Source organism: Amia ocellicauda, unplaced genomic scaffold (assembly GCF_036373705.1).
Source record: "Amia ocellicauda isolate fAmiCal2 unplaced genomic scaffold, fAmiCal2.hap1 HAP1_SCAFFOLD_168, whole genome shotgun sequence".
Lineage (NCBI taxonomy): Eukaryota > Metazoa > Chordata > Actinopteri > Amiiformes > Amiidae > Amia > Amia ocellicauda.
The window spans coordinates 95,378-122,433 of NW_027102731.1; the positions used below are offsets into that span (position 1 = coordinate 95,378).

At 45.1% G+C, this 27,056-nt stretch overlaps 13 non-coding genes and 46 pseudogenes across 13 annotated transcripts; all 59 read left to right on the forward strand.

Annotated features, from left to right (window-relative positions):
* The first annotated feature begins 119 nt into the window (after positions 1-119).
* LOC136723714 (uncharacterized) lies at positions 120-238 on the forward strand (annotated as a pseudogene).
* A 219-nt stretch (positions 239-457) lies between these two features.
* On the forward strand, positions 458-576 carry LOC136723778 (uncharacterized; annotated as a pseudogene).
* Positions 577-786: 210 nt separating this feature from the next.
* On the forward strand, positions 787-905 carry LOC136723747 (uncharacterized; annotated as a pseudogene).
* A 227-nt stretch (positions 906-1,132) lies between these two features.
* Positions 1,133-1,251, forward strand: LOC136723709 (uncharacterized; annotated as a pseudogene).
* A 223-nt stretch (positions 1,252-1,474) lies between these two features.
* LOC136723684 (uncharacterized) lies at positions 1,475-1,592 on the forward strand (annotated as a pseudogene).
* A 219-nt stretch (positions 1,593-1,811) lies between these two features.
* On the forward strand, positions 1,812-1,940 carry LOC136723794 (uncharacterized; annotated as a pseudogene).
* A 209-nt stretch (positions 1,941-2,149) lies between these two features.
* LOC136723704 (uncharacterized) lies at positions 2,150-2,268 on the forward strand (annotated as a pseudogene).
* A 209-nt stretch (positions 2,269-2,477) lies between these two features.
* On the forward strand, positions 2,478-2,596 carry LOC136723830 (5S ribosomal RNA). Its single transcript, XR_010806791.1, has one exon. It is a non-coding gene; the product is annotated as a 5S ribosomal RNA (ribosomal RNA).
* Positions 2,597-2,815: 219 nt separating this feature from the next.
* On the forward strand, positions 2,816-2,934 carry LOC136723671 (uncharacterized; annotated as a pseudogene).
* A 215-nt stretch (positions 2,935-3,149) lies between these two features.
* Positions 3,150-3,268, forward strand: LOC136723809 (uncharacterized; annotated as a pseudogene).
* A 221-nt stretch (positions 3,269-3,489) lies between these two features.
* On the forward strand, positions 3,490-3,607 carry LOC136723680 (uncharacterized; annotated as a pseudogene).
* Positions 3,608-3,823: 216 nt separating this feature from the next.
* Positions 3,824-3,942, forward strand: LOC136723781 (uncharacterized; annotated as a pseudogene).
* Positions 3,943-4,157: 215 nt separating this feature from the next.
* On the forward strand, positions 4,158-4,276 carry LOC136723801 (uncharacterized; annotated as a pseudogene).
* Positions 4,277-4,497: 221 nt separating this feature from the next.
* On the forward strand, positions 4,498-4,616 carry LOC136723837 (5S ribosomal RNA). Its single transcript, XR_010806798.1, has one exon. It is a non-coding gene; the product is annotated as a 5S ribosomal RNA (ribosomal RNA).
* A 220-nt stretch (positions 4,617-4,836) lies between these two features.
* LOC136723735 (uncharacterized) lies at positions 4,837-4,955 on the forward strand (annotated as a pseudogene).
* A 224-nt stretch (positions 4,956-5,179) lies between these two features.
* Positions 5,180-5,298, forward strand: LOC136723787 (5S ribosomal RNA). The gene has a single exon (XR_010806776.1). It is a non-coding gene; the product is annotated as a 5S ribosomal RNA (ribosomal RNA).
* Positions 5,299-5,508: 210 nt separating this feature from the next.
* LOC136723724 (uncharacterized) lies at positions 5,509-5,627 on the forward strand (annotated as a pseudogene).
* Positions 5,628-5,846: 219 nt separating this feature from the next.
* On the forward strand, positions 5,847-5,965 carry LOC136723799 (5S ribosomal RNA). Its single transcript, XR_010806777.1, has one exon. It is a non-coding gene; the product is annotated as a 5S ribosomal RNA (ribosomal RNA).
* Positions 5,966-6,175: 210 nt separating this feature from the next.
* LOC136723740 (uncharacterized) lies at positions 6,176-6,294 on the forward strand (annotated as a pseudogene).
* A 218-nt stretch (positions 6,295-6,512) lies between these two features.
* On the forward strand, positions 6,513-6,631 carry LOC136723719 (uncharacterized; annotated as a pseudogene).
* A 215-nt stretch (positions 6,632-6,846) lies between these two features.
* On the forward strand, positions 6,847-6,965 carry LOC136723810 (uncharacterized; annotated as a pseudogene).
* Positions 6,966-7,186: 221 nt separating this feature from the next.
* LOC136723681 (uncharacterized) lies at positions 7,187-7,304 on the forward strand (annotated as a pseudogene).
* Positions 7,305-7,519: 215 nt separating this feature from the next.
* LOC136723803 (uncharacterized) lies at positions 7,520-7,638 on the forward strand (annotated as a pseudogene).
* A 224-nt stretch (positions 7,639-7,862) lies between these two features.
* LOC136723697 (uncharacterized) lies at positions 7,863-7,981 on the forward strand (annotated as a pseudogene).
* A 557-nt stretch (positions 7,982-8,538) lies between these two features.
* Positions 8,539-8,657, forward strand: LOC136723708 (uncharacterized; annotated as a pseudogene).
* A 215-nt stretch (positions 8,658-8,872) lies between these two features.
* On the forward strand, positions 8,873-8,991 carry LOC136723676 (uncharacterized; annotated as a pseudogene).
* A 226-nt stretch (positions 8,992-9,217) lies between these two features.
* LOC136723710 (uncharacterized) lies at positions 9,218-9,336 on the forward strand (annotated as a pseudogene).
* A 226-nt stretch (positions 9,337-9,562) lies between these two features.
* Positions 9,563-9,681, forward strand: LOC136723835 (5S ribosomal RNA). Its single transcript, XR_010806796.1, has one exon. It is a non-coding gene; the product is annotated as a 5S ribosomal RNA (ribosomal RNA).
* A 223-nt stretch (positions 9,682-9,904) lies between these two features.
* LOC136723763 (uncharacterized) lies at positions 9,905-10,023 on the forward strand (annotated as a pseudogene).
* A 216-nt stretch (positions 10,024-10,239) lies between these two features.
* On the forward strand, positions 10,240-10,358 carry LOC136723734 (uncharacterized; annotated as a pseudogene).
* Positions 10,359-10,581: 223 nt separating this feature from the next.
* On the forward strand, positions 10,582-10,700 carry LOC136723785 (uncharacterized; annotated as a pseudogene).
* Positions 10,701-10,916: 216 nt separating this feature from the next.
* Positions 10,917-11,035, forward strand: LOC136723717 (uncharacterized; annotated as a pseudogene).
* A 226-nt stretch (positions 11,036-11,261) lies between these two features.
* Positions 11,262-11,380, forward strand: LOC136723686 (uncharacterized; annotated as a pseudogene).
* Positions 11,381-11,603: 223 nt separating this feature from the next.
* Positions 11,604-11,722, forward strand: LOC136723764 (uncharacterized; annotated as a pseudogene).
* Positions 11,723-11,938: 216 nt separating this feature from the next.
* LOC136723707 (uncharacterized) lies at positions 11,939-12,057 on the forward strand (annotated as a pseudogene).
* A 223-nt stretch (positions 12,058-12,280) lies between these two features.
* LOC136723731 (uncharacterized) lies at positions 12,281-12,399 on the forward strand (annotated as a pseudogene).
* Positions 12,400-12,617: 218 nt separating this feature from the next.
* On the forward strand, positions 12,618-12,736 carry LOC136723742 (uncharacterized; annotated as a pseudogene).
* Positions 12,737-12,957: 221 nt separating this feature from the next.
* Positions 12,958-13,076, forward strand: LOC136723765 (uncharacterized; annotated as a pseudogene).
* A 224-nt stretch (positions 13,077-13,300) lies between these two features.
* Positions 13,301-13,419, forward strand: LOC136723772 (uncharacterized; annotated as a pseudogene).
* A 220-nt stretch (positions 13,420-13,639) lies between these two features.
* Positions 13,640-13,758, forward strand: LOC136723678 (uncharacterized; annotated as a pseudogene).
* A 215-nt stretch (positions 13,759-13,973) lies between these two features.
* On the forward strand, positions 13,974-14,092 carry LOC136723666 (uncharacterized; annotated as a pseudogene).
* A 217-nt stretch (positions 14,093-14,309) lies between these two features.
* LOC136723844 (5S ribosomal RNA) lies at positions 14,310-14,428 on the forward strand. Its single transcript, XR_010806804.1, has one exon. It is a non-coding gene; the product is annotated as a 5S ribosomal RNA (ribosomal RNA).
* Positions 14,429-14,644: 216 nt separating this feature from the next.
* LOC136723829 (5S ribosomal RNA) lies at positions 14,645-14,763 on the forward strand. Its single transcript, XR_010806790.1, has one exon. It is a non-coding gene; the product is annotated as a 5S ribosomal RNA (ribosomal RNA).
* Positions 14,764-14,984: 221 nt separating this feature from the next.
* LOC136723845 (5S ribosomal RNA) lies at positions 14,985-15,103 on the forward strand. Its single transcript, XR_010806805.1, has one exon. It is a non-coding gene; the product is annotated as a 5S ribosomal RNA (ribosomal RNA).
* Positions 15,104-15,320: 217 nt separating this feature from the next.
* On the forward strand, positions 15,321-15,439 carry LOC136723657 (uncharacterized; annotated as a pseudogene).
* A 550-nt stretch (positions 15,440-15,989) lies between these two features.
* Positions 15,990-16,108, forward strand: LOC136723831 (5S ribosomal RNA). The gene has a single exon (XR_010806792.1). It is a non-coding gene; the product is annotated as a 5S ribosomal RNA (ribosomal RNA).
* Positions 16,109-16,664: 556 nt separating this feature from the next.
* LOC136723852 (5S ribosomal RNA) lies at positions 16,665-16,783 on the forward strand. The gene has a single exon (XR_010806811.1). It is a non-coding gene; the product is annotated as a 5S ribosomal RNA (ribosomal RNA).
* A 550-nt stretch (positions 16,784-17,333) lies between these two features.
* LOC136723664 (uncharacterized) lies at positions 17,334-17,452 on the forward strand (annotated as a pseudogene).
* Positions 17,453-17,662: 210 nt separating this feature from the next.
* Positions 17,663-17,781, forward strand: LOC136723783 (uncharacterized; annotated as a pseudogene).
* Positions 17,782-18,002: 221 nt separating this feature from the next.
* LOC136723820 (5S ribosomal RNA) lies at positions 18,003-18,121 on the forward strand. Its single transcript, XR_010806782.1, has one exon. It is a non-coding gene; the product is annotated as a 5S ribosomal RNA (ribosomal RNA).
* A 219-nt stretch (positions 18,122-18,340) lies between these two features.
* Positions 18,341-18,459, forward strand: LOC136723679 (uncharacterized; annotated as a pseudogene).
* Positions 18,460-18,677: 218 nt separating this feature from the next.
* On the forward strand, positions 18,678-18,796 carry LOC136723850 (5S ribosomal RNA). The gene has a single exon (XR_010806809.1). It is a non-coding gene; the product is annotated as a 5S ribosomal RNA (ribosomal RNA).
* Positions 18,797-19,010: 214 nt separating this feature from the next.
* LOC136723732 (uncharacterized) lies at positions 19,011-19,129 on the forward strand (annotated as a pseudogene).
* A 221-nt stretch (positions 19,130-19,350) lies between these two features.
* LOC136723662 (uncharacterized) lies at positions 19,351-19,469 on the forward strand (annotated as a pseudogene).
* A 215-nt stretch (positions 19,470-19,684) lies between these two features.
* Positions 19,685-19,803, forward strand: LOC136723715 (uncharacterized; annotated as a pseudogene).
* Positions 19,804-20,344: 541 nt separating this feature from the next.
* LOC136723667 (uncharacterized) lies at positions 20,345-20,463 on the forward strand (annotated as a pseudogene).
* A 215-nt stretch (positions 20,464-20,678) lies between these two features.
* LOC136723756 (uncharacterized) lies at positions 20,679-20,797 on the forward strand (annotated as a pseudogene).
* Positions 20,798-21,013: 216 nt separating this feature from the next.
* On the forward strand, positions 21,014-21,132 carry LOC136723775 (5S ribosomal RNA). Its single transcript, XR_010806775.1, has one exon. It is a non-coding gene; the product is annotated as a 5S ribosomal RNA (ribosomal RNA).
* A 225-nt stretch (positions 21,133-21,357) lies between these two features.
* Positions 21,358-21,476, forward strand: LOC136723739 (uncharacterized; annotated as a pseudogene).
* Positions 21,477-27,056: the final 5,580 nt, after the last annotated feature.

Below are 27,056 nucleotides of genomic sequence, written 5' to 3' on the forward strand. Positions count from 1 at the left end.
CTACTTTCAAAACCCTTTGCTGCACTGGTATATTTCCCTCTATTTTTCTTTTTTTTTTTGCTGGCAGTTCCGTCAATACCCGCCAGCCTTTAAGAGACATCATGCAGCCAGGCATCTCGGCTTGCGGCCACACCATCCTGAACGCGCCCGATCTCGTCAGATCTCGGAAGCTAATCGGGGCAGGACCTGGTCAGTACATGAATGTGAGACCTCCTGGAAATACCTGGTGCTGCAAGCTTTTACGTCTCCTGGGTAACTTTATCGTAGCTCTTAATACTCTCTATCTGTCTGGAGGAGATATAATTGAAGTATTGTACACGTACCCAGCTACTGTCAACACCCTTTGCTGCACTGATATTTTTCCATCCATTTTTCTTTTTTATTTTTATTTTTTTTGCTGGAAATTCCGTCAATACCCGCTAGCCTTTAAGAGACATCATGCAGCCAGATATCTCGAATTGCCGGCCACACCGTCCTGAACGCGCCCGATCTTGTCAGATCTCGGAAGCTAAACGGGGCAGGACCTGGTCAGTACTTAAATGTGAGACCTCCTGGAAATACCAGGTGCTGCCAGCTTTTTACGTCTCCTGGGGAACTTCATCGTAGCTCTTAATACTCTCTTTCTGTCTGGAGAAGATATAATTGAAGAATTGTACACGTACCCGGCTACTTTCAACACCCTTTGCTGCACTGGTATATTTCCCTCTATTTTTCTTTTTTTTTTTTGCTGGCAGTTCCGTCAATACCCGCCAGCCTTTAAGAGACATCATGCAGCCAGGCCTTTCGGCTTGTGGCCACACCGTCCTGAATGCGCCCGATCTCGTCAGATCTCGGAAGCTAAACGGGGCAGGACCTGGTCAGTACATGAATGTGAGTCCTCCTGGAAATACCTGGTGCTGCTAGCTTTTTCGTCTCCTGGGTAACTTTATCGTAGCTCTTAATACTCTCTATCTTTCTGGAGGAGATATAAATGAAGTATTGTACACGTACCCAGCTACTGTCAACACCCTTTGCTGCACTGATATTTTTCCATCCATTTTTCTTTTTTTTTTTTTTTTTTTTTTTTTTTTTTGCTGGAAGTTCCGTCAATACCCGCCAATCTTTAAGAGACATCATGCAGCCAGGCCTCTCGGCTTGTGGCCACACCGTCTTGAACGCGCCCAATCTCGTAAGATCTCGGAAGCTAAACTGGGCAGGACCTGGTCAGTACTTGGATGGGAGACCTCCTGGAAATACCTGGTGCTGCAAGCTTTTACGTCTCCTGGGTAACTTTATCGTAGCTCTTAATTCTCTCTATCTGTCTGGAGGAGATATAATTGAAGAATTGTACACGTACCCAGCTACTGTCAACACCCTTTGCTGCACTGATATTTTTCCATCCATTTTTCTTTTTTTTTTTTTTTTTTTGTTTTTTGCTGGAAGTTCCGTCAATACCTGCCAACCTTTAAGAGACATCATGCAGCCAGGCCTTTTGACTTGTGGCCACACCGTCCTGAATGCGCCCGATCTCGTCAGATCTCGGAAGCTAAACGGGGCAGGGCCTGGTCGTACTTGGATGGGAGACCTCCTAGAAATACCAGGTGCTGCAAGGTTTTTACGTCTCCTGGGTAACTTCATCGTAGCTCTTAATACTCTCTTTCTGTCTCCAGGAGATATAATTGAACAATTGTACACGTACCCGGCTACTTTCAACACCCTTTCCTGCACTGATATTTTTCCCTCCATTTTTCTTTTTTTTTTTTTTTTTTTTTGCTGGAAATTCCGTCAATACCCGCCAGCCTTTAAGAGACATCATGCAGCCAGACATCTCGGCTTGCGGCCACACCGTCCTGAACGCGCCCGATCTTGCCCGATCTTGTCAGATCTCGGAAGCTAAACGGGGCAGGACCTGGTCAGTACTTAAATGTGAGACCTCCTGGAAATACCAGGTGCTGCCAGCTTTTTATGTCTCCTGGGGAACTTCATCGTAGCTCTTAATACTCTCTTTCTCTCTGGAGAAGATATAATTGAAGAATTGTACACGTACCCGGCTACTTTCAACACCCTTTGCAGCACTGGTATATATCCCTCTATTTTTCTTTTTTTTTTTGCTGGCAGTTCCGTCAATACCCGCCAGCCTTTAAGAGACATGATGCAGCCAGGCATCTCGGCTTGCGGCCACACCATCCTGAACGCGCCCGATCTCGTCAGATCTCGGAAGCTAAACGGGGCAGGACCTGGTCAGTACATGAATGTGAGACCTCCTGGAAATACCTGGTGCTGCAAGCTTTTACGTCTCCTGGGTAACTTTATCGTAGCTCTTAATACTCTCTATCTGTCTGGAGGAGATATAATTAAAGTATTGTACACGTACCCAGCTACTGTCAACACCCCTTGCTGCACTGATATTTTTCCATCCATTTTTTTTTTTTTTTTTTGCTGGAAGTTCCGTCAATACCCGCCAACCTTTAAGAGACATCATGCAGCCAGCCCTTTCGGCTTGTGGCCACACCGTCCTGAACGTGCCCGATCTCGTCAGATCTCGGAAGCTAAACGGGGCAGGGCCTGGTCAGTACTTGGATGGGAGACCTCCTAGAAATACCAGGTGCTGCAAGCTTTTTACGTCTCCAGGGTAACTTCATCGTAGCTCTTAATACTCTCTTTCTGTCTCCAGGAGATATAATTGAAGAATTGTACACGTACCCGGCTACTTTCATCACCCTTTCCTGTACTGATATTTTTCCCTCCATTTTTCTATTTTTTTTTTTTTTTTTTTGCTGGAAATTCCATCAATACCCGCCAGCCTTTAAGAGACATCATGCAGCCAGACATCTCGGCTTGCGGCCACACCGTCCTGAACGCGCCCGATCTCGTCAGATCTCGGAAGCTAAACGGGGCAGGACCTGGTCAGTACTTGAATGTGAGACCTCCTGGAAATACCTGGTGCTGCAAGCTTTTACGTCTCCTGGGTAACTTTATCGTAGCTCTTAATACTCTCTATCTGTCTGGAGGAGATATAATTGAAGAATTGTACACGTACCCGGCTACCTTCAACACGCTTTGCTGCACTGATATTTTTCCCTCCATTTTTCTTTTTTCTTTTGTTTTTTGCTGGAAGTTCCATCAATACCCTCCAGCCTTTAAGAGACATCATGCAGCCAGGCCTCTTGGCTTGAGGCCACACCGTCCTGAAGACGCAAGATCTCGTCAGATCTCGGAAGAAAAACTGGGCAGGGCCTGGTCAGTAATTGAATGGGTGACCTCCTGGAAATACCAGGTGCTGAAAGCTTTTTACATCTCCTGGGTAACTTCAGCGTAGCTCTTAATACTCTCATTCAGTCTGGAGGAGATATAATTGAAGAATTGTACATGTACCCGGCTACTTTCAACACCCTGTCCTGCACTGATATTTTTCCCTCCATTTTTCTATTTATTTATTTTTTATTTTTTGCTGGAAGTTCCGTCAATACCCGCCAGCCTTTAAGAGACATCATGCAGCCAGGCCTCTTAGCTTGCGGCCACACCGTCCTGAACGCGCCCGATCTCATCAGATCTCGGAAGCTAACGGGGCAGGGCCTGGTCAGTACTTGGATGTGAGACCTCCTGGAAATACCAGGTGCTGCAAGCTTTTTACGTCTCCTGGGTAACTTCATCATAGCTCTTAATACTCTCTTTCAGTCTGTAGGAGATATTATTGAAGAATTGTACACGTACCCGGCTACTTTCAAAACCCTTTGCTGCACTGATATTTTTCCCTCCATTTTTCTTTTTTCTTTTTTTTTTTGCTGGAAGTTCCGTCAATACCCGCCAGCCTTAAAGAGACATCATGCAGCCGGGCCTCTCGGCTTTCGGCCACACCGTCCTGAACGCGCCCGATCTCGTCAGATCTCGGAAGCTAAACGGGGCAGGACCTGGTCATTTCTTGAATGTGAGACCTCCTGGAAATACCTGGTGCTGCAAGCTTTTACGTCTCCTGGGTAACTTTATCGTAGCTCTTAATACTCTCTATCTGTCTGGAGGAGATATAATTGAAGAATTGTACACGTACCCGGCTACCTTCAACACGCTTTGCTGCACTGATATTTTTCCCTCCATTTTTCTTTTTTCTTTTGTTTTTTGCTGGAAGTTCCATCAATACCCTCCAGCCTTTAAGAGACATCATGCAGCCAGGCCTCTTGGCTTGAGGCCACACCGTCCTGAAGACGCAAGATCTCGTCAGATCTCGGAAGAAAAACTGGGCAGGTCCTGGTCAGTAATTGGATGGGTGACCTCCTGGAAATACCAGGTGCTTAAAGCTTTTTACATCTCCTGGGTAACTTCAGCGTAGCTCTTAATACTCTCATTCAGTCTGGAGGAGATATAATTGAAGAATTGTACATGTACCCGGCTACTTTCAACACCCTGTCCTGCACTGATATTTTTCCCTCCGTTTTTCTATTTATTTATTTTTTATTTTTTGCTGGAAGTTCCGTCAATACCCGCCAGCCTTTAAGAGACATCATGCAGCCCGGCCTCTTGGCTTGCGGCCACACCGTCCTGAACGCGCCCGATCTCGTCAGATCTCGGAAGCTAAACGGGGCAGGGCCTCGTCAGTACTTGGATGGGAGACCTCCTGGAAATACCTGGTGCTGCAAGCTTTTTACGTCTCCTGGGAAACTTCATCGTAGCTCTTAATACTCTCTATCTGTCTGGAGGAGATATAATTGAAGTATTGTACACGTACCCGGCTACTTTCAACAGCCTTTGCTGCACTGATATTTTTCCCTCCATTTTCCATTTTTTTTTTTTTTTTTTTTTGCTGGAAGTTCCGTCAATACCCGCCAGCCTTTAAGAGACATCATGCAGCCAGGCATCTCGGCTTGCGGTCACACCATCCTGAACGCGCCCGATCTCGTCAGATCTCGGAAGCTAAACGGGGCAGGACCTGGTCAGTACATGAATGTGAGACCTCCTGGAAATACCTAGTGCTGCAAGCTTTTACGTCTCCTGGGTAACTTTATCGTAGCTCTTAATACTCTCTCTCTGTCTGGAGGAGATATAATTGAAGTATTGTACACGTATCCAGCTACTGTCAACACCCTTTGCTGCACTGATATTTTTCCATCCATTTTTCTTTTTTCTTTTTTTCTTTTTTTTTTTTTCTGGAAGTTCCGTCAATACCCGCCAACCTTTAAGAGACATCATGCAGCCAGGCCTCTCGGCTTGCGGCCACACCATCCTGAATGCGCCCGATCTCGTCAGATCTCGGAAGCAAAACGGGGCAGGGCCTGGTCAGTACTTGGATGGGAGACCTCCTAGAAATACCAGGTGCTGCAAGCTTTTTACGTCTCCTGGGTAACTTCATCGTAGCTCTTAATACTCTCTTTCTGTCTCCAGGAGATATAATTGAAGAATTGTACACGTACCCGGCTACTTTCAACACCCTTTGCTGCACTGGTATATTTCCCTCTATTTTTCTTTTTTTTTTTTGCTGGCAGTTCCGTCAATACCCGCCAGCCTTTAAGAGACATCATGCAGCCAGGCATCTCGGCTTGCGGCCACACCATCCTGAACGCGCCCGATCTCGTCAGATCTCGGAAGCTAAACGGGGCAGGACCTGGTCAGTACATGAATGTGAGACCTCCTGGAAATACCTGGTGCTGCTAGCTTTTACGTCTCCAGGGTAACTTCATCGTAGCTCTTAATACTCTCTTTCTGTCTCCAGGAGATATAATTGAAGAATTGTACACGTACCCGGCTACTTTCAACAGCCTTTGCTGCACTGATATTTTTCCCTCCATTTTCCATTTTTTTTTTTTTTTTTTTTTGCTGGAAGTTCCGTCAATACCCGCCAACCTTTAAGAGACATCATGCAGCCAGGCCTCTCGGCTTGCGGCCACACCATCCTGAATGCGCCCGATCTCGTCAGATCTCGGAAGCAAAACGGGGCAGGGCCTGGTCAGTACTTGGATGGGAGACCTCCTAGAAATACCAGGTGCTGCAAGCTTTTTACGTCTCCTGGGTAACTTCATCGTAGCTCTTAATACTCTCTTTCTGTCTCCAGGAGATATAATTGAAGAATTGTACACGTACCCGGCTACTTTCAACACCCTTTGCTGCACTGGTATATTTCCCTCTATTTTTCTTTTTTTTTTTTGCTGGCAGTTCCGTCAATACCCGCCAGCCTTTCAGAGACATCATGCAGCCAGGCATCTCGGCTTGCGGCCACACCATCCTGAACGCGCCCGATCTCGTCAGATCTCGGAAGCTAAATGGGGCAGGACCTGGTCAGTACATGAATGTGAGACCTCCTGGAAATACCTGGTGCTGCTAGCTTTTACGTCTCCAGGGTAACTTCATCGTAGCTCTTAATACTCTCTTTCTGTCTCCAGGAGATATAATTGAAGAATTGTACACGTACCCGGCTACTTTCAACACCCTTTCCTGCACTGATATTTTTCCCTCCATTTTTCTATTTTTTTTTTTTCTTTTTTGCTGGAAATTCCATCAATACCCGCCAGCCTTTAAGAGACATCATGCAGCCAGACATCTCGGCTTGCGGCCTCATCGTCCTGAACGCGCCCGATCTCGTCAGATCTCGGAAGCTAAACGGGGCAGGACCTGGTCAGTACTTGAATGTGAGACCTCCTGGAAATACCTGGTGCTGCAAGCTTTTACGTCTCCTGGGTAACTTTATCGTAGCTCTTAATACTCTCTATCTGTCTGGAGGAGATATAATTGAAGAATTGTACACGTACCCGGCTACCTTCAACACGCTTTGCTGCACTGATATTTTTCCCTCCATTTTTCTTTTTTCTTTTGTTTTTTGCTGGAAGTTCCATCAATACCCTCCAGCCTTTAAGAGACATCATGCAGCCAGGCCTCTTGGCTTGAGGCCACACCGTCCTGAAGACGCAAGATCTCGTCAGATCTCGGAAGAAAAACTGGGCAGGGCCTGGTCAGTAATTGAATGGGTGACCTCCTGGAAATACCAGGTGCTGAAAGCTTTTTACATCTCCTGGGTAACTTCAGCGTAGCTCTTAATACTCTCATTCAGTCTGGAGGAGATATAATTGAAGAATTGTACATGTACCCGGCTACTTTCAACACCCTGTCCTGCACTGATATTTTTCCCTCCATTTTTCTATTTATTTATTTTTTATTTTTTGCTGGAAGTTCCGTCAATACCCGCCAGCCTTTAAGAGTCATCATGCAGCCAGGCCTCTTGGCTTGCGGCCACACCGTCCTGAACGCGCCCGATCTCATCAGATCTCGGAAGCTAACGGGGCAGGGCCTGGTCAGTACTTGGATGTGAGACCTCCTGGAAATACCAGGTGCTGCAAGCTTTTTACGTCTCCTGGGTAACTTCATCATAGCTCTTAATACTCTCTTTCAGTCTGTAGGAGATATTATTGAAGAATTGTACACGTACCCGGCTACTTTCAAAACCCTTTGCTGCACTGATATTTTTCCCTCCATTTTTCTTTTTTCTTTTTTTTTTGCTGGAAGTTCCGTCAATACCCGCCAGCCTTAAAGAGACATCATGCAGCCGGGCCTCTCGGCTTTCGGCCACACCGTCCTGAATGCGCATGATATCGTCAGATCTCGGAAGCTAAACGGGGCAGGACCTGGTCAGTACTTGAATGTGAGACCTCCTGGAAATACCAGGTGCTGCAAGCTTTTACGTATCCTGGGTAACTTTATCGTAGCTCTTAGTACTCTCTCTCTGTCTGGAGGAGATATAATTGAAGTATTGTACACGTATCCAGCTACTGTCAACACCCTTTGCTGCACTGATATTTTTCCATCCATTTTTCTTTTTTCTTTTTTTATTTATTTTTTTTGCTGGAAGTTCCGTCAATACCCGCCAACCTTTAAGAGACATCATGCAGCCAGGCATTTCGGCTTGCGGCCACACCATCCTGAACTCGCCCGATCTCGTTAGATCTTGGAAGCTAAACGAGGCAGGGCCTGGTCAGTACTTGGATGGGAGACCTCCTAGAAATACCAGGTGCTGCAAGCCTTTTACGTCTCCTGGGTAACTTTATCGTAGCTCTTAATACTCTCTATCTGTCTGGAGGAGATATAATTGAAGAATTGTACACGTACCCGGCTACCTTCAACACGCTTTGCTGCACTGATATTTTTCCCTCCATTTTTCTTTTTTCTTTTGTTTTTTGCTGGAAGTTCCATCATAACCCGCCAGCCTTTAAGAGACATCATGCAGCCTGGCCTCTTGGCTTGAGGCCACACCGTCCTGAAGACGCCCAATATCGTCAGATCTCAGACGATAAACGGGGCAGGACCTGTTCAGTACTAGGATGGGAGACCTCCTAGAAATACCAGGTGCTGCAAGCTTTTTACGTCTCCTGGGTAACTTCATCGTAGCTCTTAATACTCTCTTTCTGTCTGCAGGAGATATAATTGAAGAATTGTACACGTACCCTGCTACTTTCAACACCCTTTGCTGCACTGATATTTTTCCCTCCATTTTTCTATTTCTTTTTTTTTTTTTTTATTGCTGGAAGTTCCGTCAATACCCGCCAGTCTTTTAGAGACATCATGCAGCCAGGACTCTCGGCTTGTGGCCACACCGTACTGAATGCGCCCGATCTCGTCAGATCTCTGAAACTAAACGGGGCAGGGCCTGGTCAGTACTTGGATGGGAGACCTCCTGGAAATACCTGGTGCTGCAAGCTTTTACGTCTCCTGGGTAACTTCATCGTAGCTCTTAATACTCTCTATCTGTCTGGAGGTGTTATAATTGAGAAATTGTACACGTACCCTGCTACTTTCAACAGCCTTTGCTGCACTGATATTTTTCCCTCCATTTTTCTTTTTTTTTTTTTTTTTTGCTAGAAGTTCCGTCAATACCCTCGTGCCTTTAAGATACATCATGCAGCCAGGCTTCTCGGCTTGCGGCCACAGCGTCCTGAACGCGCCCGATCTCGTCAGATCTCGGAAGCTAAATGGGGCAGGTCCTGGTCAGTACTTGGATGGGTGACCTCCTGGAAATACCAGGTGCTGCAAGCTTTTTACGTCTCCTGGGTAACTTCATCGTAGCTCTTAATACTCTCTTTAAATCTGGAGGAGATATAATTGAAGAATTGTACACGTACCCGGCTACTTTCAGCACCCTTTGCTGCACTGATATTTTTCCCTCCGTTTTTCTGTTTTTTTTAATTTTTTTTTTTTTTTTGCTAGAAGTTCCGTCAATACCCTCGTGCCTTTAAGATACATCATGCAGCCAGGCTTCTCGGCTTGCGGCCACAGCGTCCTGAACGCGCCCGATCTCGTCAGATCTCGGAAGCTAAACGGGGCAGGTCCTGGTCAGTACTTGGATGGGTGACATCCTGGAAATACCAGGTGCTGCAAGCTTTTTACGTCTCCTGGGTAACTTCATCGTAGCTCTTAATACTCTCTTTAAATCTGGAGGAGATATAATTGAAGAATTGTACACGTACCCGGCTACTTTCAGCACCCTTTGCTGCACTGATATTTTTCCCTCCGTTTTTCTGTTTTTTTTAATTTTTTTTTTTTTTTTGCTAGAAGTTCCGTCAATACCCGCCAGCCTTTAAGAGACATCATGCAGCCAGGCTTTTTGGCTTGCGGCCACACCGTCCTGAATGCGCCCGATCTCGTCAGATCTCGGAAGCTAAACGGGGCAAGGTCTGGTCAGTACTTGGATGGGTGACCTCCTGGAAATACCTGGTGCTGCAAGCTTTTTACGTCTCCTGGGTAACTTCATCGTAGCTCTTAATATTGTCTTTCAGTCTGGAGGAGATATAATTGAAGAATTGTACACGTACCCGGCTACTTTCAACACCCTTTGCTGCACTGATATTTTTCCCTCCATTTTTTTATTTTTTCTTTTTTTCTTTTTTTATATGGAAATTCCGTCAATACCCGCCAGCCTTTTGGGGACATCATGCAGCCAGACCGCTTGGCTTTCGGCCACACCATCCTGAACGCGCCTGATCTCGTCAGATCTCGGAAGCTAAACGGGACAGGACCTGGTTAGTGCTTGAATGAGTGACCTCCTGGAAATGCCAGGTGCTGCTAGCTTTTTACGTCTACTGGGTAACTTCATCGTAGCTCTTAATACTCTCTTTCTGTCTGGAGGAGATATAATTGAAGAAAAATACACGTACAAGGCTACTTTCAACACCCTTTGCTGCACTGATATTTTTCCCTCGATTTTTCTTTTTTCTTTTTTTTTTTGCTGGAAGTTCCATCAATACCCTCGTGCCTTTAAAATACATCATGCAGCCGGGCTTCTTGGCTTGCGGCCACAGCGTCCTGAACGCGCCCGATCTCGTCAGATCTCGGAAGCTAATCGGGGCAGGGCCTGGTCATTACTTGAATGTGAGACCTCCTGGAAATACCTGGTGCTGCAAGCTTTTTACGTCTCCTGGGTAACTTTATCGTAGCTCTTAATACTCTCTTTCTGACTGGAGGAGATATAATTGAATTGTTGTACACGTACCCGGCTACTTTCAACACGCTTTGCTGCACTGATATTTTTCCCTCCATTTTTATATTTTTTCTTTTTTTCTTTTTTTAGCTGGAAATTCCGTCAATACCCGCCAGCCTTTAGGGGACATCATGCAGCCAGACCGCTTGGCTTTCGGCCACACCATCCTGAACGCGCCTGATCTTGTCAGATCTCGGAAGCTAAACGGGACAGGACCTGGTTAGTGCTTGAATGAGTGACCTCCTGGAAATGCCAGGTGCTGCTAGCTTTTTACGTCTACTGGGTAACTTCATCGTAGCTCTTAATACTCTCTTTCTGTCTGGAGGAGATATAATTGAAGAAAATTACACGTACCTGGCTACTTTCAACACCCTTTGCTGCATTGATATTTTTCCCTCGATTTTTCTTTTTTCTTTTTTTTTTTGCTGGAAGTTCCGTCAATACCCTCGTGCCTTTAAGATACATCATGCAGGCGGGCTTCTTGGCTTGCGGCCACAGCGTCCTGAACGTGCCCGATCTCGTCAGATCTCGGAAGCTAAACGGGGCAGGGCGTGGTCAGTATTTGGATGGGTGACGTCCTGGAAATACCAGGTGCTGCAAGCTTTTTACGTCTCCTGGGTAACTTCATCGTAGCTCTTAATACTCTCTTTCAGTCTGGAGGAGATATAATTGAAGAATTGTACACGTACCCGGCTACTTTCAGCACCCTTTGCTGCACTGATATTTTTCCCTCCGTTTTTCTGTTTTTTTTAATTTTTTTTTTTTTTTTGCTAGAAGTTCCGTCAATACCCGCCAGCCTTTAAGAGACATCATGCAGCCAGGCTTTTTGGCTTGCGGCCACACCGTCCTGAATGCGCCCGATCTCGTCAGATCTCGGAAGCTAAACAGGGCAAGGTCTGGTCAGTACTTGGATGGGTGACGTCCTGGAAATACCTGGTGCTGCAAGCTTTTTACGTCTCCTGGGTAACTTCATCGTAGCTCTTAATATTGTCTTTCAGTCTGGAGGAGATATAATTGAAGAATTGTACACGTACCCGGCTACTTTCAACACCCTTTGCTGCACTGATATTTTTCCCTCCATTTTTATATTTTTTCTTTTTTTCTTTTTTTAGGTGGAAATTCCGTCAATACCCGCCAGCCTTTTGGGGACATCATGCAGCCAGACCGCTTGGCTTTCGGCCACACCATCCTGAACGCGCCTGATCTCGTCAGATCTCGGAAGCTAAACGGGACAGGACCTGGTTAGTGCTTGAATGAGTGACCTCCTGGAAATGCCAGGTGCTGCTAGCTTTTTACGTCTACTGGGTAACTTCATCGTAGCTCTTAATACTCTCTATCTGTCTAGAGGAGATATAATTGAAGAAAAATACACGTACCTGGCTACTTTCAACACCCTTTGCTGCACTGATATTTTTCCCTCGATTTTTCTTTTTTCTTTTTTTTTTTGCTGGAAGTTCCGTCAATACCCTCGTGCCTTTAAGATACATCATGCAGCCGGGCTTCTTGGCTTGCGGCCACAGCGTCCTGAACGCGCCCGATCTCGTCAGATCTCTGAAGCTAAACGGGGCAGGGCGTGGTCAGTACTTGGATGGGTGACCTCCTGGAAATACCAGGTGCTGCAAGCTTTTTACGTCTCCTGGGTAACTTCATCGTAGCTCTTAATACTCTCTATCTGTCTGGAGGTGTTATAATTGAAGAATTGTACACGTACCCGGCTACTTTCAACACCCTTTGCTGCACTGATATTTTTCCCTCCATTTTTATATTTTTTAATTTTTTTTTTTTTTTGCTAGAAGTTCCGTCAATACCCGCCAGCCTTTAAGAGACTTCATGCAGGCAGACTTTTTGGCTTGCGGCCACACCATCCTGAACGCGCCCGATCTCATCAGGTCTCGGAAGCTAAAGGGTACAGGGCCTGGTTACGACTTGGATGGGTGACCTCCTGGAAATACCAGGTGCTGCAAGCTTTTTACGTCTCCTGGGTAACTTCATCGTAGCTCTTAATACTCTCTATCTGTCTGGAGGTGTTATAATTGAGGAATTGTACACGTACCCAGCTACTATCAACAGCCTTTGCTGCACTGATATTTTTCCCTCCATTTTTCTTTTTTTTTTTTTTTTTTTTGCTGGAAGTTCCGTCATTACCCTCCAGCCTTTAAGAGACATCATGCAGCCAGGCCGCTTGGCTTGCGGCCACACCGTCCTGAACGCGCCCGTTCTTGTTAGATCTTGGAAGCAAAACGTGGCAGGGCCTGGTCAGTATTTGGATGGGTGACCTCCTGGAAAAACCAGGTACTGCAAGCTTTTTATGTCTCCTGGGTAACTTCATCGTAGCTCTTAATACTCTCTTTCTTTCTGAAGGAGATATGATTGAAGTAATGAACACGTACCCGGCTACTTTCAACACCCTTTACTGCACTGATATTTTTCCCTCCGTTTTTCTTTTTTCTTTTTTTTTTTTTTTTTTTGGATGTTCCGTCAATACCCGCCAGCCTTTAAGAGACATCATGCAGCCAGACATCTCGGATTGCGGCCACACCGTCCTGAACGTGCCCGATCTCGTCATATCTCGGAAGCTAAACGGGGCAGGACCTGGTCAGTACTTGAATGTGAGACCTCCTGGAAATACCTGGTGCTGCAAGCTTTTACGTCTCCTGGGTAACTTTATTGTAGCTCTTAATACTCTCTATCTGTCTGGAGGAGATATAATTGAAGTATTGTACACGTACCCAGCTACTGTCAACACCCTTTGCTGCACTGATATTTTTCCATCCATTTTTCTTTTTTCTTTTTTTTTTTTTTTTTTTTTGCTGGAAGTTCGTCAATACCCGCCAACCTTTAAGAGACATCATGCAGCCAGGCCTCTCGGCTTGTGGCCACACAGTCCTGAATGCGCCCGATCTCGTCAGATCACGGAAGCTAAACGGGGCAGGGCCTGGTCAGTACTTGGATTGGAGACCTCCTAGAAATACCAGGTGCTGTAAGCTTTTTACGTCTCCTGGGTAACTTCATCGTAGCTCTTAATACTCTCTTTCTGTCTGCAGGAGATATAATTGAAGAATTGTACACGTACCCAGCTGCTTTCAACACCCTTTGCTGCACTGATATTTTTCCCTCCATTTTTCTATTTTTTTTTTTTTTTTTCTTGCTGGAAGTTCCATCAATTCCCTCCAGCGTTTAAGAGACATCATGCAGCCAGGCCTCTTGGCTTGCGGCCACACCGTCCTGAACGCGCCCGATCTCGTTAGATCTCGGAAGCTAAACGGGGCAGGACCTGGTCAGTACTTGAATGTGAGACCTCCTGGAAATACCAGGTGCTGCAAGCTTTTTACGTCTCCTGGGTAACTTTATCGTAGCTCTTAATACTCTCTATGTGTCTGGAGGAGATATAATTGATGTATTGTACACGTACCAGGCTACTTTCAACACCCTTTGCTGCACTGATATTTTTCCCTCCATTTTTATTTTTTTTATTTTTCTTGCTGGAAGTTCAGTCAATACCCGCCAGCCTTTAAGAGACATCATGCAGCCAGGCCTCTTGGCTTGCGGCCACACCGTCCTGAACGCGCCCGATCTCGTCAGATCTCGGAAGCTAAACGGGGCAGGACCTGGTCAGTACTTGAATGTGAGACCTCCTGGAAATACCAGGTGCTGCAAGCTTTTTACGTCTCCTGGGTAACTTCATCGTAGCTCTTAATACTCTCTTTCAGTCTGGAGGAGATATTATTGAAGAATTGTACACGTACCCGGCTACTTTCAACACCCTTTGCTTGCTCTGATATTTTTCCCTCCATTTTTCTTTTTTCTTTTGTTCTTTGCTGGAAGTTCCGTCAATACCCTCCAGCCTTTAAGAGACATCATGCAGCCAGACCTCTTGGCTTGCAGCCACACCGTCCTGAACGCGCCCGATCTCGTCAGATCTCGGAAACTAAACGGGGCAGGGCCTGGTCAGTACTTGGATGGAAGACCTCCTGGAAATACCAGGTGCTGCAAGCTTTTTACGTCTCCTGGGTAACTTCATCGTAGCTCTTAATACTCTCTTTCAGTCTGGAGGAGATATTATTGAAGAATTGTACACATACCCGGCTACTTTCAACACCCTTTGCTGCACTGATATTTTTCCCTCCATTTTTCTTTTTTCTTTTGTTCTTTGCTGGAAGTTCCGTCTATACCCTCCAGCCTTTAAGAGACATCATGCAGCCAGGACTCTCGGCTTGCGGCCACACCGTCCTGAACGCGCCCGATCTCGTCAGATCTCGGAAGCTAAACGGGCCAGGGCTTGGTCAGTACTTTAATGGGTGACCTCCTGGAAATACCTGGTGCTGCAAGCTTTTTACGTCTCCTGGGTAACTTCATCGTAGCTCTTAATACTCTCTTTCTGTCTGGAGGAGATATATTTGAAGTATTGTACACGTACCCGGCTACTTTCAACACCCTTTGCTGCACTGATCTTTTTCCCTCCATTTTTCTAATTATTTATTAATTCTTTTTTGCTGGAAGTTCCGTCAATACCCTCCAGCCTTTAAGAGACATCATGCAGCCAGACCTCTTGGCTTGCAGCCACACCGTCCTGAACGCGCCCGATCTCGTCAGATCTCGGAAACTAAACGGGGCAGGGCCTGGTCAGTACTTGGATGGAAGACCTCCTGGAAATACCAGGTGCTGCAAGCTTTTTACGTCTCCTGGGTAACTTCATCGTAGCTCTTAATACTCTCTTTCAGTCTGGAGGAGATATTATTGAAGAATTGTACACGTACCCGGCTACTTTCAACACCCTTTGCTTGCTCTGATATTTTTCCCTCCATTTTTCTTTTTTCTTTTGTTCTTTGCTGGAAGTTCCGTCAATACCCTCCAGCCTTTAAGAGACATCATGCAGCCAGGACTCTCGGCTTGCGGCCACACCGTCCTGAACGCGCCCGATCTCGTCAGATCTCGGAAGCTAAACGGGGCAGGGCCTGGTCACTACTTGGACGGGTGACCTACTGGAAATACCAGGTGCTGCAAGCTTTTTCGTCTCCTGGGTAACTTCATCGTAGCTCTTAGTACTCTCTTTCTGTCTGGAGGAGATATATTTGAAGTATTGTACACGTACCCGGCTACTTTCAACACCCTTTGCTGCACTGATCTTTTTCCCTCCATTTTTCTTTTATCTTTTTTTTTTTTGCTGGAAGTTCCGTCAATACCCGTCAGACTTTAAGAGACATCATGCAGCCAGGCATCTTGGCTTGCGGCCACACCGTCCTGAACGCGCCCGATCTCGTCATATCTCAGTTTCTAAATGGGGCAGGGCCTGGTCAGTACTTGGATGGGTGAACTACTGGAAATACCAGGTGCTGCAAGCTTTTTCGTCTCCTGGGTAACTTCATCGTAGCTCTTAATACTCTCTTTCTGTCTGGAGGAGATATAATTGAAGTATTGTACACGTACCCGGCTACTTTCAACACCCTTTGCTGCACTGATATTTTTCCCTTCATTTTTCTTTTTTCTTTTGTTCTTTGCTGGAAGTTCCGTCAATACCCTCCAGCCTTTAAGAGACATCATGCAGCCAGACCTCTTGGCTTGCAGCCACACCGTCCTGAACGCGCCCGATCTCATCAGATCTCAAAAGCTAAACGGGACAGGGCCTGGTCAGTACTTGGATGGGTGACCTCCTAGAAATACCAGGTGCTGCAAGCTTTTTACGTCTCCTGGGTAACTTCATCGTAGCTCTTAATACTCTCTTTCTGTCTGGAGGAGATAAATTTGAAGAATTGTACAAGTACCCGAATACTTTCAACTCCCTTTGATGCACTGATATTTTTCCCTCCATTTTTCTTTTACTTTTTTATTTTTTCTGGAAGTTCGTCAATACCCGCCAGCCTTTAAGAGACATCATGCAGCCAGGCCTCTTGGCTTGCGGCCACACCGTCCTGAACGCGCCCGATCTTGTCAGATCATAGAAGCAAAACGTGGCAGGGCCTGGTCATTATTTGGATGGGTGACATCCAGGAAATACCAGGTGCTGCAAGCTTCTTACGTCTCCTGGGTAACCTTATCGTAGCTCTTAATACTCTCTTTCTGTCTGGAGGAGATATAATTTAAGTATTGTACACGTACCCAGCTACTGTCAACACCCTTTGCTGCACTGATATTTTTCCATCCATTTTTCTTTTTTTTTTTTTTTTTTTTTTTTGCTGGAAGTTTCATCAATACCCGCCAACCTTTAAGAGACATCATGCTGCCAGGCCTCTCGGCTTGTGGCCACACTGTCCTGAATGCGCCCGATCTCGTCAGATCTCGGTAGCTAAACGGGGCAGGGCCTGGTCAGTACTTGGATGGGAGACCTCCTAGAAATACCAGGTGCTGCAAGCTTTTAACGTTTCCTGGGTAACTTCATCGTAGCTCTTAATACTCTCTTTCTGTCTGGAGGAGATATAATTGAAGTATTGTACACGTACCCGGCTACTTTCAACACCCTTTGCTGCACTGATATTTTTCCGTCTATTTTTCTTTTTTTTTTTTTTGGGTCTGGAAGTTCCGTCAATACCCACCAGCCCTTAAGAGACATCATGCAGCCAGGCCTCTTGGTTTGCGGCCACACCGTCCTGAACGCGCCCGATCTCGTCATATCTCAGTTTCTAAATGGGGCAGGGCCTGGTCAGTACTTGGATGGGTGAACTACTGGAAATACCAGGTGCTGCAAGCTTTTTACGTCTCCTGGGTAACTTCATCGTAGCTCTTAATACTCTCTTTCAGTCTGGAGGATAAATAATTGAAGAATTGTACACGTACCCGGCTACTTTCAACACCCTTTGCTGCACTGATATTTTTCCCTCCATTTTTCATTTTTCTTTTTTTTTCTGCTGGAAGTTCCGTCAATACCCGCCAGCCTTTAAGAGACATCATGCAGCCAAGCCTCTTGGCTTGCTGCCACACCGTCCTTAACGCGCCCGATCTCGTCAGATCTCGGAAACTAAACGGGGCAGGGCCTGGTCAGTACTTGGATGGGAGACCTCCTGGAAATACCAGGTGCTGCAAGCTTTTTCGTCTCCTGGGTAACTTCATCGTAGCTCTTAATACTCTCTTTCTGTCTGGAGGAGATATAATTGAAGTATTGTACACGAACCCGGCTACTTTCAACACCCTTTGCTGCACTGATATTTTTCCCTCCGTTTTTCTTTTTTTTTTTTTGATGGAAGTTCCGTCAATACCCGCCAGCCTTTAAGAGACATCATGCAGCCAGGCCTCTTGGTTTGCGGCCACACCGTCCTGAACGCGCCTGATCTCGTCATATCTCAGATTCTAAACGGGGCAGGGCCTGGTCAGTACTTGGAAGGGTGAACTCCTGGAAATACCAGGTGCTGCAAGCTTTTTACGTCTCCTGGGTAACTTCATCGTAGCTCTTAATACTCTCTTTCAGTCTGGAGGATATATAATTGGAGAATTGTACACGTACCCGGCTACATTCAACACCCTTTGCTGCACTGATATTTTTCCCTCCATTTTTCTATTTTTTTTTTTTTTTTTTTATGCTGGAAATTCCGTCAATACCCGCCAGCCTTTAAGAGACATCATGCAGCCAGGCCTCTTGGTTTGCGGCCACACCGTCCTGAACGCGCCCAATCTCATCAGATCTCGGAAGCTAAACGGGACAGGGTCTGGTCAGTATTTGGGTGGGTGACCTCCTGGAAATACCAGGTGCTGCAAGCTTTTTACGTCTCCTGGGTAACTTCATCGTAGCTCTTAATACTCTCTTTCAGTCTGGAGGAGATATAATTGAAGTATTGCACACGTACCCGGCTACTTTCAACACCCTTTGCTGCACTGATATTTTTCCATCCATTTTTCTTTTTCTTTTTTTTTTTTTCTGCTGGAAGTTCCGTCAATACCCGCCAACCTTTAAGAGACATCATGCAGCCAGGCTTCTCGGCTTGTGGCTTCACCGTCCTGAATGCGCCCGATCTCGTCAGATCTCGGAAGCTAAACGGGGCAGGACCTGGTCAGTACTTAAATGGGAGACCTCCTGGAAATACCAGGTGCTGCAAGCTTTTTACTTCTCCTGGGTAACTTTATCGTAGCTCTTAATACTCTCTTTCTGTCTGGAGGAGATATAATTGAGGTATTGTACACGTACCCGGCAACTTTCAACACCCATTGCTGCACTGATATTTTTGCCTCCATTTTTCTTTTTCTTTTTTTTTTTTCTGCTGGAAGTTCCGTCAATACCCACCAACCTTTAAGAGACATCATGCAGCCAGGCGTCTTGGCTTGTGGCCACACCGTCCTGAATGCGTCCGATCTCGTCAGATCTCGGAAGCTAAAAGGGGCAGGGCCTGGTCAGTACTTGGATGGGTGACCTCCTGGAAATACCAGGTGCTGCAAGCTTTTTACTTCTCCTGGGTAACTTTATCGTAGCTCTTAATACTCTCTTTCTGTCTGGGGGAGATATAATTGAAGCATTGTACACGTACCCGGCAACTTTCAACACCCTTTGCTGCACTGATATTTTTGCCTCCGTTTTTCTTTTTTTTTTTTCTTTGCTAGAAGTTCCGTCAATACCCGCCAGCCTTAAAGAGACATCATGCAGCCAGGCCTCTTGGCTTGCGGCCACACCGTCCTAAATGCCCCCAATCTCGTCAGATCTCGGAAGCTAAACGGGGCAGGGCCTGGTCAGTACTTGGATTGTTGACCTCCTGGAAATACCAGGTGCTGCAAGCTTTTTACGTCTCCTGGGTAACTTCATCGTAGCTCTTAATACTCTCTTTCAGTCTGGAGGAGATATAATTGAAGAATTGTACACGTACCCGGCTACTTTCAACACCCTTTCCTGCACTGATATTTTTCCCTCCATTTTTCTATTTTTTTTTTTTTTTTTTTATGCTGGAAATTCCGTCAATACCCGCCAGCCTTTAAGAGACATCATTCAGCCAGGCGTCTCGGCTTGTGGCCACACCGTCCTGAACGCGCCCGATCTCGTCAGATCTCGGAAACTAAACGGGGCAGGACCTGGTCAGTACTTGGATGGGAGACCTCCTGGAAGTACCAGGTGCTGCAAGCTTTTTACGTCACCTGGGGAACTTCGTTGTAGCTTTTAATACTCTCTTTCTGTCTGGAGGAGATTTAATTGAAGAATTGTACACGTACCCGGCTACTTTCAACACCCTTTACTGCACAGATATTTTTCCCTCCATTTTTCTTTTTTCGTTTTTTTTTGCTGGAAGTTCCGTCAATACCCTCCAGCCTTTAAGAGACATCATGCAACCAGGCCTCTTGGCATGCGGACACATTGTCCCGAATGCGCCCGATCTCATCAGATCTCGGAAGCTAAACGGGGCAGGGCCTGGTCAGTACTTGAGTGTGAGAACTCGTGGAAATACCTGGTGCTGCAAGCTTTTTACGTCTCCTGGGTAACTTCATCGTAGCTCTTAATACTCTCTTTCTGTCTGGAGGAGATATAATTGAAGAATTGTACACGTACCCGGCTACTTTCGACAGCCTTTGCTGCACTGATATTTTTCCCTCCATTTTTCTTTTTTTTGCTTGAAGTTCCGTCAATACCCGCCAGCCTTTAAGAGACATCATGCAGCCAGGCTTTTTGGCTTGCGGCCACACCGTCCTGAACGAGCCCGATCTTGTCATATCTTGGAAGCAAAACGTGGCAGGGCCTGGTCAGTATTTGGATTGGTGACCTCCTGGAAAAACTAGGTACTGCAAGCTTATTACGTCTCTTGGGTAACTTCATCGTAGCTGTTAATAATCTCTTTCTGTCTGGAGGAGATACAATTGAAGAAATGTACACGTACCCGGCAACTTTCTAACACCCTTTGCTGCACTGATATTTTTCCCTCCATTTTTCTTTTTTCTCTTTTTTTTGCTGGAAGGTCCGTCAATACCCGCCAGCCTTTAAGAGACATCAGGCAGCCAGGCTTCTCGGTTTGCGGCCACACCGTCCTGAACGCGCCCGATCTCGTCAGATCTCGGAAGCTAAACGGGACAGGGCCTGGTTAGTGCTTGAATGGGTGACCTCCTGGAAATACCAGCTGCTGCAAGCTTTTTACGTCTACTGGGTAACTTCATCGTAGCTCTTAATACTCTCTTTCTGTCTGGAGGAGATATAATTGAAGAATTGTACACGTACCCGGCTACTTTCAACACCCTTTGCTGCACTGATATTTTTCCCTCCATTTTTCTTTTTTCTTTTTTTTTTGCTGGAAGTTCCGTCAATACCCTCCAGCCTTTAAGAGACATCATGCAGCCAGGCCTCTTGGTTTGCGGCCACACCGTCCTGAACGCGCCCGATCTCGTCATATCTCAGATTCTAAACAGGGCAGGGCCTGGTCAGTACTTGGATGGGTGACCTCCTGGAAATACCAGGTGCTGCGAGCTTTTTACGTCTCCTGGGTAACTTCATCGTAGCTCTTAATACTCTCTTTCAGTCTGGAGGAGATATAATTGAAGAATTGTACACGTACCCGGCTAATTTCAACACCCATTGCTGCACTAATATTTTTCCCTCCATTTTTCTTTTTTCTTTTTTTTTTTGCTGGAAGTTCCGTCAATACCCTCCAGCCTTTAAGACACATCATGCAGCCTGGCGTCTCGGCTTGCGGCCACACCGTCCTGAACGCGCCCGATCTCGTCAGATCTCGGAAGCTAAACGGGGCAGGACCTGGTCAGTACTTGGATGGGTGACCTCCAGGAAATACCTGGTGCTGCAAGCTTTTACGTCTCCTGGGTAACTTTATCGTAGCTCTTAATACTCTCTATCTGTCTGGAGGAGATATAATTGAAGTATTGTACACGTACCCAGCTACTGTCAACACCCTTTGCTGCACTGATATTTTTCCATCCATTTTTCTTTTTTTTTTTTTTTCTTTTTTTTTTCTGCTGGAATTTCCGTCAATACCCTCCAGCCTTTTAGAGACATCATGCAGCCAGGCCTCTTGGCTTGTGGCCACACCGTCCTGAACTTGCCCGATCTCGTCAGACCTTGGAAACTAAATGGGCCAGGGCCTGGTTAGTACTTGGATGGGTGACCTCCAGGAAATACCAGGTGATGCAAGCTTTTTACGTCTCCTGGGTAACTTCATCGTAGCTCTTAATACTCTTTATCTGTCTGGTGGAGATATAATTGAAGTATTGTACACTTTGTCTTAGGGACAGTCTGGCTAGCAGTGACTGAGTGGTTGACAGACGACAAGCAACGGAATGTACGTGCTCTGTGATGTCATAGCAGTCAGCTGAGAGAGGCTCGTGATGTCATCGCTGAGCTGTCTGTCTGTCTGTCTGTCTCTCTCTCTCTCTTTCTCTCTCTCTCTCTCTCTCTCTTCCTCTCAATTCAATTCATTTGTATTGTCAAAGCAATTGGACATGCATACATACATACATACATATACACTCACCTAAAGGATTATTAGGAACACCTGTTCAAATTCTCATTAATGCAATTATCTAACCAACCAATCACATGGCAGTTGCTTCAATGCATTTAGGGGTGTGGTCCTGGTCAAGACAATCTCCTGAACTCCAAACTGAATGTCTGAATGGGAAAGAAAGGTGATTTAAGCAATTTTGAGCGTGGCATGGTTGTTGGTGCCAGACGGGCCGGTCTGAGTATTTCACAATCTGCTCAGTTACTGGGATTTTCACGCACAACCATTTCTAGGGTTTACAAAGAATGGTGTGAAAAGGGAAAAACATCCAGTATGCGGCAGTCCTGTGGGCAAAAATGCCTTGTTGATGCTAGAGCTCAGAGGAGAATGGGCCGACTGATTCAAGCTGATAGAAGAGCAACTTTGACTGAAATAACCACTCGTTACAACCGAGGTATGCAGCAAAGCATTTGTGAAGCCACAACGCGTACAACCTTGAGGCGGATGGGCTACAACAGCAGAAGACCCCACCGGGTACCACTCATCTCCACTACAAATAGGAAAAAGAGGCTACAATTTGCACAAGCTCACCAAAATTGGACAGTTGAAGACTGGAAAAATGTTGCCTGGTCTGATGAGTCTCGATTTCTGTTGAGACATTCAGATGGTAGAGTCAGAATTTGGCGTAAACAGAATGAGAACATGGATCCATCATGCCTTGTTACCACTGTGCAGGCTGGTGGTGGTGGTGTAATGGTGTAGGGAATGTTTTCTTGGCACACTTTAGGCCCCTTAGTGCCAATTGGGCATCGTTTAAATGCCACGGCCTACCTGAGCATTGTTTCTGACCATGTCCATCCCTTTATGACCACCATGTACCCATCCTCTGATGGCTACTTCCAGCAGGATAATGCACCATGTCACAAAGGTCGAATCATTTCAAATTGGTTTCTTGAACATGACAATGAGTTCACTGTACTAAACTGGCCCCCACAGTCACCAGATCTCAACCCAATAGAGCATCTTTGGGATGTGGTGGAACGGGAGCTTCGTGCCCTGGATGTGCATCCCACAATTCTCCATCAACTGCAAGATGCTATCCTATCAATATGGGCCAACATTTCTAAAGAATGCTTTCAGCACCTTGTTGAATCAATGCCACGTAGAATTAAGGCAGTTCTGAAGGCGAAAGGGGGTCAAACACAGTATTAGTATGGTGTTCCTAATAATCCTTTAGGTGAGTGTATATATATATATATATATATATATATATATATATATACATACATACATACATCCATACATGCTAGAAAGTCATTACTATGTTATCTTAAAGGCTAACTAAGCAGAACATATATCATTATAGAACAGAGTTCATAGGTCAACACATGGTTTTAGGGAACAGGCACGTAGGTCATACCGTTTGACATTGTCTCCAAGGTTCTCATCGTAAATAACAAACAGAAATCAAACTATCTTCTGGGCTGACCTTCTAGCTTGACCGTATCTTTCTTAAGTATACAAGAGAGAAAAACAGGTGTAAGAAAATAATTTCTAATTTTCCTTCTACACATATATACATACATACATACATATGTAGCGTTATGTTGGGTGTATTTGGATAAGAGCATTTGGGCTCTGAGCTGAAGCACTGTTCTAAAGAAGACCTCTCCCCCCCCAAAGTTATCAGATTTCCTTAGCTCATCAGCTTGGAACTGGTTTGCATCAAAGTGACAGTTTTGGGGAGGATGGCACCGAGAAGAGGCCAAATAGTTTGGAATTCTGCTATGAGATGTCTGGAGAAAGGGGCCTGTAGGTGATAAAAACTCTTTGAAGTGGATGAGAGCCGAAATCCCGACATAGAGCTACGAACCCAGGCCAACCGGCATTTCCAAAAGATGGCATGGATTGACATCAGTCATAAATAAAGCCTCCCTCCAATAGGACACTGGGGGCTGAAACCGAAATCCAATCTCAAGAACTCAGGGACCAATCACCTACTGATCTGACAGACTATAAGGAACAGCGGACAGTCTTTCTCTCTCTCTCTCTCTCACCTGAACCAGAAACTCGCTGCCACAGCTCAACCTGTAGCTCTGTTGCCAGAACCGGAATCAGAAACCAACCAAGTCTTTGCCGGCAACAGAAGAGTTAAACTGGGAGAAGGAGATTGAGCGAAGAATTATTTTAAAGGACTTTATTAAATAAATAACTTTACAGACCCACCTGATCAGTGGAGTTTTACAGCTGGACAATTGACTAAGTCGACTGAATACGAAAGTGTCAGTCACTTAAATAGCTATTTGAGTCTTAAGAAACTTGACCCTTGGAACAAACAGGGCCCTGCTTTCCTCAAAGACTTCGTCTTCAAGTAACTACGGTGGAACCCTGCTTACAAAGAAGATTTTGTGCACAACCTTGGAGCCTTCAAACCAATGGAAAATCTGTTTGGAAAAGACTCTACATTCGCGAAACCCCAACTTCCAGGTGCATCGACTGAGTGGAAGTTCTTGGACAAAGCCGAACCGGACTGCCTTTGTTCCAAACCACACGGACCTCGTGCCGTGTGCTGTTATCTGAGCCCGAAGCCAGAGAGGCCTCTTTGCGACGAAGTTCACATAAGTTTAACAGTTTGGAGTTTGTGATTCATGACATTTGAGAAATCAATTACAAATGTTAATCTGTGATTCATAACTCTAGAATGTGTAATATCATTTAGTTTTCTTAAATATAAATGTGTGTTGCATTAAACTGTTTTGTTGATAATTTTAGAAATAAAATCTGTCAACGCCGAGAAATATCTTCTCATTCCTGTTTAACTGTTTAGTCTGAAATTGACACAAGTTAATAGACATTAGATTATTGGTGGCCCTGCCTATCCTTAATCATTGAATAATAATCAGTTAAGGGAAATTGTGGTAACAAATAGGATCTTTCTCGGCACCTAAACGTAAATGAGACTGATATATATATAACGAGAAGTTACCTGACATAAATACTAACCTGCGTAGTTATTGAATGTCTGACTAACAATACTAATGAGAGACTCACCTTCGTCTTACTAACCGGTATTGTAGTCAATGTGTTTATAACCTTTTTTGTTTAACGATTTGTTAAACGGAATGTACGTGCTCTGTGCTGTCATAGCAGTAAGCTGAGAGAGGCTCGTCATGTCATCGCTGAGCTGGCTGGCTGGCTGGCTGGCTCTCTGTGTGTGTGTGTGTGTGTGTGTGTGTGTGTGTGTGTGTGTCTCTCTGTCTGTCTGTCTGTCTGTCTCTCTCTCTCTCTCTTACTCTCTCTCTCTCCCTCTCAATTCAATTCATTTGTATTGTCAAAGCAATTGGACATGCATACATACATACATACATATATATGGAAAATAAACAATACGTGTACATCTCTTTCTGCATTAGTGGTGCCCTCACAGATGTGCAAGTTACATGACAGACAGACAGACAGACACACACACACTTTCACACACAGACAGACAGACACAGACACACACAGACACACACACACATACTTTGACAGACAGACAGACAGACACACGCATATTATGGGTCTTTGTTGGGTAGTGAAATGGGTAGCATCAGTCGCAGTGTGGGTAATGTCAGGGAGCCAATCATAGTCCCCGTTATTTGCATATCGTGGCGCAAAGCATTCTGGGAAAAGCAACTAAACACGTTTAGTCATGTATTTGTCCATAGTTTACACATGAGATGAAAGAGACAGTATGACGTGTTGAGCACCTGGGATTCCTCATGTGTATGTGAGGGGCAGAGGAACCGGATCCCAAGTGTGCGTCCCAGGTGCTATAGGTTTCAAAGCATGCAGGGGAATAAGCACCCCACCCTGACACCTATAGAAGACTGGATAGGGAGATATAAATAGCAATGGGGAGAGTCTTGTACTTGGTGTGGCTCTATCCATATAGTGGGGCCAGCAGCCACTTAGCAGGTGCAGCAATAGAAGCTCAGCCTGGGGAGACTGGATTTAGCATTTCCTCTCCATTTTGATAACTATCCATAATCATTTCTGCAAAATACTTCTATGATACCTATGTATGTTTTTTACTTGTACTATATTATACTATCAAGTATCAGTGTACACATACAATGTGACCTGTTACATTAATACAGAAGCCACGGAAGGCCAGATCACTAATAGCCACTGTCCCCTGATATTACACTTTTTTACAATCACTTTGGCACTCATTTCAGAACCTTGATGTCATTTTTCAAAACTCTAGACACTAAACTCACACCCGATGATCAAAATGCACATTTTTCAAAACTCTAACACTTTTTTACAATTGCTTGGATACAATACACATCAACCTCAGATCATTTGTTCATTGAACTAAAATGACACAACTTAACATCAAAGTATTACCATTTCAAAATGCAATTCACACATTACATCTGAGATCACTGTCTATTCATTTCATTACAAAGATCTAACTATCAATTGATACAGCTGCTCAAAATGATAAGTGACTGTTGCATTACTCTTAATGCATAATTTTATGGAAACTGACAAACAATATTCCATGTTTCGATCATGAAAGTTTCAGGATAATGAGATCCATTGACATCAATAAACGAGGAGCATGAACCAGTTGGACTACATTATCTATGGATGTAATATTTCATCATCATTCATCATCATGTAGCACTTTTCCACACCATGTTTGCAGTGTGGAAGGAAAGTTAGAAATTCTTTCTCTAATACCTGTTTTTCTCTCTTGTATACTTAAGAAAGATAAGGTCAAGCTAGAAGGTCAGGCCAGAAGGTAGTTTGATTTCTGCTTGTTATTTACGATGAGAATCTTGGAGACAATGTCAAACAGTATGATTGAAGTGCCTGCTCCCTAATCCATGTGTTGATCTATGAACTCTGTCCTATAATGATATAAATTCTGCTTAGCTAACTTTTAAGATAACATAGTAATGACTTTCTGATTATAACCAGCTCTTTGATTTTTGTGTATAAAAGCTCTGACTGTTAAAATGAAGGCAGAGCGACTTTGGGATCTACTTGAGTCACTGTTCCTCTCCACGCTGCGTGTATTAAAGGCATTGCAACTAACGCTCCAACCTGGTTGAAGATGATTGTTCTTCCACATCAGATTTGATATTACTGTATGTATGCAGGCCCTTGTAATTGCTTTTCCAATACTGCCAACTGGTTATTGATGATTGATTTCACATTGTGGTACGAGTATCGAGTGAAATGAGTGCTATCCACCCCAGCAACACAGTGATAACATGGAG